We start from the raw sequence: 7424 nt of genomic DNA, 5'->3' as shown, positions 1-7424 counted from the left end.
AATTCATTCAAGCTTCCTCATGAAACAGTTCCTTAAAATGCAAGCATGTTTTAGAGTTAAGTTAAACTCACATTCATTACTGTCATAAGAGTAGGTTTACAAGAAAATGCTTATTTACCAAGTTCTATATACAAATTGGTAGCTTGATTTTACTTTTACTAGTTTTTGAAGTGTAAAGCATTAAAGTCTTCATGTAAAGCGCACTTATCGTTATTGTGCACAACATGAAGACCTAGTGTAAAGCAATCTAACTATCATTAGTCCATTCAAAATATGAAATACTAAAGGTGTAGCTACTTTCTTGAAAATTATTAAGAATAAAACATAGAGCATAGTGTAAAGTATAAAAGTTTGGAAGAACAACTAGAAGTAATGATAAAGTTCACACAAGCCGAATATGCGAAGCCTTCCTTTCAAATTGGCATATTAGAATGTCAAACGCTTTAGTAAACTTTAAAAACAATATAATAATTTTCTTAAAAGAAAACCATGATAGCACACTAAACCACATTAGTCATATGAAATCTTTTAATTACATTTGTAAATGTCCAAATAAAACAAGAAATACAAAAAAACTCAATGTGCAATGGAAATCAATAATGTGAACACATATTTCAAAGGTTGAGGGAGAAAAAATATTTCTTGTTGTTGAAAATAAGGCATCATAGTTTGACTAAGGTAAGGAAGGTATCTTGAGGTCATCCATATCATCAGTAATATTGAGTGGAACGCCATGCATTTTTCTAGTGTAGACTCAAAACTCCCTTGTATGCAAGATGTGGGGAACCTAGTAAGTGCACACATACAAGGAATTACTTTTTTATTTTTAAGTTAAAAGACAAACAAGTTTGTTTTCAAAATTAAAAGTCGTTCAAGTTTTGGTACGGTTAAAAACTTCATAATCTTATTGTTTTTTGTCCCCCCCCCAAAAAAAAGAGAGAAACACCTCATTTAGATGTTATTGACTTTTAAGTGAGCTACAAGGGTTCTAAGGAGCGCTTCTCTTTGTGATGATATTTGTTTTTTCAAAATTCAATCAACCATAATAATTTTACTATTTGTGAGAATAATGACAAAGGTTTGAAGAACGTAAATGAATATGTGTGAGTGATCTAAATCTTTTTCCAAAGTTTTCTTGTTGTACTCTAAATTTATAGTTTTTGTTCTTATTTGATTTGTAAATAGAATACTCTAGAAAGGGCATTTGTAAATTGGTTGGTTTTTTGTTCCATCCCATGTATGATGATAATTGTATTCTCTCTATGTTAGTAACATTTATCAATCTCCCCATTTGCCTTGTCATACCATGTTACGATATTGTGTGGCGCATTATGTGAACTCTCTCTCTCTCTCTCTCTCTCTCTCTCTCTCTCTCTCTCTCCGAATACACACAATCAACAAAATTGTAGAGAGAGTGATCATTAACTAAATCAATAAGTGAAAGTTCATACACATGCCTAATTAAAAGGTTAATAATATATATAAGCAATCATTTAGGTATGCTTTAAGGATAAATTTATACTAAGGTTGTAAACTTTGGCATATTCTATAATTCCTAAAATTTAAAATACTCACAACCAATGTGTCTCTCCTTAATGACTAAACCAACACATACACCTAACTAAAACATGTTAAGGTCTTCTAAACATTACTATAGTCACCAGAACACCCTACCTACTACCTAAAGACCACACTTCCCATTCAATTTCATGGTGGTAATGGATTTGATAGCCTACTTCCCTCCTCATTACACTCTTTTCTTGGACACACTATTCCCTATAGCTACTCAAGCAAGCATGTCAAGGTTTGCACTTAAGTAAGCGGATTGATCATTTGACACACCTTCACTCTTCTCAATATCTATTTGCTCTTGCACTACTATTGTTGCACATCACTGCTCTACCCTCATATTGTATGGACTAGCTCATGTTTGTATGTCCCCAATTATGTTAGAAGTAGCGATGGTTAAGCAGCCTGGGCTTGGGGTATCCCCTTAGGATGGTGGCCTAGGAAGCTAGATGGTTTAGAGACAACTTGGGGCTACATGCTACACTAGAACATTGTTCCATAATGGTCCCCAATGGAGTAGGTAGATAGCTTGTCTTGATATTGTGGGGCTCAAACTGGGCCACCATATATAAGTAGTTTTGAATCAGCCATCCAAAACTCCCTTCACAAAAGCATATAGGTGTGGTGATTTGTTATCTATTGTATCGCTTCATTAATACAATATTCTTCTCTATCTCTATTATTGTGTAATTTGAGTTTAAAAGTTTTGTGTTGCGAAAGATCCTACTTCTTGTGAGAGTTCTCTTATATGCACTACTATACATTGTATCCTCTTAAAAATATGGCCTACTAAGCTTTAATAAATTCAATTTATAACTATGATAACAATTTTTCTCCTATGTTGATACCTAAAACTACTTGAACCTTATTGATTTTCCAATCTCTTTTCCCCTTGGATGGGTGCAAGCAAGTCAAAGGTGACCCTCTGTAACAAAGTGTCCTAGTGGTGCACATGCACATGGAGATGGGCCTAGGCCCATGGGGTTAGGGTCCATTTACACATGTGGGACACATGGTGCCCTAGGGGTATAAATAGGAGATTACTATCATGTACTAGGATCTTTTACTCACTTTATGACATTTGGACATCTATTCTCCTTGGAACATGTGTTCCCATGGATATGGTGCAAACTCCCATGAGTGCTCTAGGTATTGCTCCCTATGATGAGCTTCCTCTAGGTGAGAGGCTAACACACCACACTAGGTATTGCTCCCTATGATGAGCTTCCTCTAGGTGAGAGGCTAACACACCACACTTCCATAGTTTCTTTGCAACGCTCAACTCGACATTAAGCACACTGCTCGTGAGCGCAATAACCAGTTTTTGTTGCTTCATCGCCTCTATGAGGCTCCGCACGCTGGAGAAGGCACGCTGGTGAGTCACTTGGCCGACCTATAGGACGAGGGTGATGTTTGCTAACTTCTATTTGCTTCATCGCCTCTGTGAGGCTCAGCAAGTGGAAGTGGAAGAAGGTGAGGCTCAACAACTGAGGCTAACCTCATCAAGCGCAGTAAGCTCATCAAGCACATGGCTCTTCAAGCACAGTAACCAGCCATCAAGCATACATTTTTTACAACAAACAACAATAAAAAATATATATATATACAATTTTATTGCCATCATTGCTCAAAGAGCTAAGCTATGCTTTGCTCAAGCTCAACAGAGGAGGAGCTCAGCATAAGAGAAGAGCTCAACAGAAAGAGGAGGCGCCAATGGGAGAGGGAGAAATAGAGGAGAAAAAAAAATGTGTGTGAAGTCTAACGTTTAGATTTTCTTTTCTTTCTTTCTCTCTTAGCCTTTTCACACACTTATACTTTGTTTTACCTTGGATCCTTTGGCCATTTCCTATTCCCATTCATTTTTTCTAACCCACATCCTAGGCTATCACTTAGCCCATTTTGCAGCTTGTTCTCACTCATTTTTATATCTCCTATTTATCGATTGGCCATTTCCACACCCGACCTACTTGTGCTAGTGGTGGTTCCCACGCATGATAAGTATGCATTGAGTTAGTGGTGTTCACATGCGGTGATGGAGTTCGTCCCTCATGCCTTGAGTTTGTGGAGATAGTTCGTGTGTAGTGTGGGCATATTGGGTGATTGCTCACACGTGTGAGGGGTGTCACACGCGTTGATGTTTTATTTGAGGTTGTTCACATGTTTTGAGCCTCATGGTGGTGGTGGTTAATGTGCCGTGTGGTCGATTTGGTGCATTTTGGGCGTTCACGTACACACTTTGGGCCATTTAGTGTATTTTGGGCATGCACACGTGCATCTTAGTCCTTGTTCATGCACGGGTGGTCATTCTGAGCACTTTAGTCATTGTTTTGGCTTTTGTTCATGTTCGAGTGACCATTTGAGCATATTGGTGCCTTTCCACACGTAGTGTGGGATTCTTGAGCACATTTAGAGGTGTTTCCACACTTTCGGGCTTTGGCGGGATGACATGAGTTTCCATTACTACTTCTATCCCACCTATGATCATCGTGCTACCCACCATCTTCGTTCGTCGACATCACTATGTCTCCATCCCCCCAGACGTTGATCATGCGATATCTGCTCGTATCCTATCACTCTGGCTTTATGGCTATCTTCATTTGCCATTATAGGTGAGGAGTTAGATATCACTTGCCGAGTGCATACATACATTTGGCACATCACGGCTTCGACCTCTAGATCCTTCTTCACCGACATTATGCTATGATGACACATCATATTCATGTCACATATGGATGTTTGAGCTTCAGATGTTATTACCTAGCCAGTTTAGACATTGATTTGATGAGGAGGATGTTTGTGTAGATGGTCTAGACGTTCTACACATGGTGATTTTGTCGAGTATCTATGTGGTTATCTTTACATAGATGGTTCGGCACTGATTGCATGGGAGGATGTATGTGGGGATTTGATTGAGTGCCCTACATTTGTGAGCAGAGATGACTGTATACCTAAGGATGGGTATCATTATGACATGCATTCAGTGGATGATGATGTGGATAGTGATGATGATCATCATGTTGATGATAATATTAATGTTGATACATGTATACATGGTGATGGTCATACACATACATGTGATGACATGGATGTATCACACCCACATACCTATGATGATGTATCATGCACACACACACATGATGATATTGATGTATCACACACACATACACATGATGATAGTGATACACGTGCACATGATGCCACTGACACATATGTACATGATGATGATGTATGTGATAGTGATAGTGAGAGTGATGTGTGTGTGAGTCAAATCATGTGAGCATGATCTTGATAGGAGGGATGGCATCAAGCACATCGAGCATCATAGAGTTACCTATCTCTATTCCTAGTGATCATAGGGATTCATTAGATGACCATAGTGATGCATTCCATGATCTTGATAGGCATTTGACTAGTCATGACCATTCGGCTAGTCATACATCCTTAGTTACACATGGGATTGACACTTCACATGTCGTTGAGCACATTATAGACCATGAGGAGCATAGACCCGAGGTTCTAGTATTAGATGTGTTGGGCTACTCCTCTAGATTTGTTACATGTGGAGAGATTTCGAATACGACCACTACTCCTAGTTTTCATGGCAGCATTCGAGTGGATCGAGTTGTTGTGATTGAGCAGTCAAGGATAGTGCATGAGAGTAGTGATGAGTTCATAGAGGTGAGACATCGTAGGAGTATGCATATTGATCATATTTTTAGCATATCCTATGACATTGACTTTGAGAGTTTTACAATTGATCTAGGTATTTCCTTAGATCCAGTACTATTGGAGATTGATCTAGGTATTTCCTTAGATCCAGTACTATTGGAGATTGATCTATCATGGGATTCAGGTCATATAGGGACACCAGTGAGGATGGAGTTGGTTTATACCTTTGGGGATGACCTTAGTGGCCTTAGAGATTTCATTGATAGTGAGTTGACTGATACCACTTATACCTCTTGTGTAGACACTTGGTCAGTGCCTAGTGTGATGACGATCTTTATGATGATCCAGTTTCTATATTCTAGACGGACACACACATATAGAGTGTCATACATATTGAGATATTGTGCATGGGTCGGTCCTTTCTCATTCATCAATACATGGGAAACTTCTGCACTTTCTGCAACTGTATTTTTTAATGTGAGGTGTACAAAGAAGAGGCCATAGAAGGTTTCTACTGATTTGAGGAATGTCCAGGCGATGGGTTGTACCATGGGCCAGGCGAAGGTGGTGTCAACACATGAGGCGAGGTGAAACCCATTGCTCTCCATTCAAGCTTAAGATTTGGGTTTGGCATGGCTTTTGGAATCCACTTCATCTTTGGTTTGGTGTTTTTGTTGATTTGGTTGTAGAGGCTAGAGGCTTGTGGTGGGGCTTTTTGTGACTTCAAAATCCAATGTAAGGGTTTCCTTCATAGAAGCCTTGCGCTTCTAGTAGCTTGGTTAGGACGCAACAAGATGTTAGCTGGTGGGCTCAAACAAGCATTCGAGGTTGCTGCCTGGAGGTTGCTACTTGATTCTCTTTAGCTTTGGAGATTGGGGGGTGTAGTTCATGAGGTTTTTGGGACCCCAAAGGAAGGGTTTCCTTGTAGAAGCCTTGATCTTCTAATATCTTGACAGGGATCCTACTAGGCTCAAGGTTTAAGTAAAACTCTATTGCATAGGGCTCACACTTTGGCAGATCTCCACTCATGGATAGGCTTCTAGCTAAATGGTGGCTGCTACCTCGCTCTAATACTAGGTCTTTTCTTGGGCATCGTACTTTCCTTGGTTAGACAAGGTTCTCTTAGGTACCCATTCCTTCTTTATTACCTCCGTGAAGTGTTGTTGTTGAGGTTATGGCTTGGAGGTGGTCTTCATCTTTACCACCACTGAGGTTTTGGATCTCCATACTGGTTTGAGGGGATGGGGTCGATAAGGTGAGATGAGATGAGTGTTGAGTGTTAGGGGTTATCTAAGGTGATGGCTTGTGGGTAGAAGCGTGAATAGGTGGTCTCAAAAGTGGTGTCAACAAGGACATTGGTTTTTTGGCTACTAAAAAGTATTGAAAATAACTTGGGAGTTCAAGTTCAAATTCAAGCTTAGAATTACAACCCATGTTCTTTTGTAACTGTATGTGGTCCCCTCCCCCTCACTTTGGAGAACGTGGGTTGAGAGGCTGGTGGACTCTCTCTCTCTCTCTCTCTCTCTCTCTCTCTCTCTCATGCAAGTGCTATAGGTCAATTCTGAGATTCAATTTTACACTCATCTCTTGCTCTCGGTTTAGTGGCTCTATAATTGTGGTTCTCCATCTCCTTCTACTTTTACTCATACACAAGCTCTTGGTGTAGTGGCTCTACAGTCATGGTTCTCGTCTCCTTCTTCTTGTCCACACATAGACTCTCCATGCGGTGGTTCCATAATTGTGGTTCTCAATCTCCTTTTGCTTTTGCCCACACATAAGTTCTCTCTCTCTCTCTCTCTCTCTCTCTCTCTCTCTCTCTCTCTCTCTCTCTCTCTCTCTCTCTCTCTCTCTCTCTCTCTCTCTTCCCACACACAAAGGTACCGACATGTTTTCTAGCTAGTGGAGGGTCTAGCGTGATAGACTATGCTTTCATCTCTGTAGATGCGGTACATCTCATAGCTGAGTATGTGATTGGCCCTAAGTACCCAGAATCGGATCATGCTCCCTTGTACCTCAAGGTGAATATCCCATACATGACAAAAATGCAAACACCTACTACAGTAGGTTGGTCTTTTTGTATTGACAGTGACAAGAGGGAGCAATATGCTGAAAATATTGATGCATCACTAAGAGGAATACACAGGCTGAGCTGGACTATCGGTGGCACATACATTATTAGGACAAAA

The sequence above is a fragment of the Cibotium barometz genome, chromosome 46 (genome assembly GCF_041138505.1).
Source record: "Cibotium barometz isolate CiBa-2024 chromosome 46, ASM4113850v1, whole genome shotgun sequence".
Classification (NCBI taxonomy): domain Eukaryota; kingdom Viridiplantae; phylum Streptophyta; class Polypodiopsida; order Cyatheales; family Cibotiaceae; genus Cibotium; species Cibotium barometz.
The sequence above is the reverse complement of the archived record's forward strand: the minus strand, read 5'-3'. Positions refer to the sequence as shown.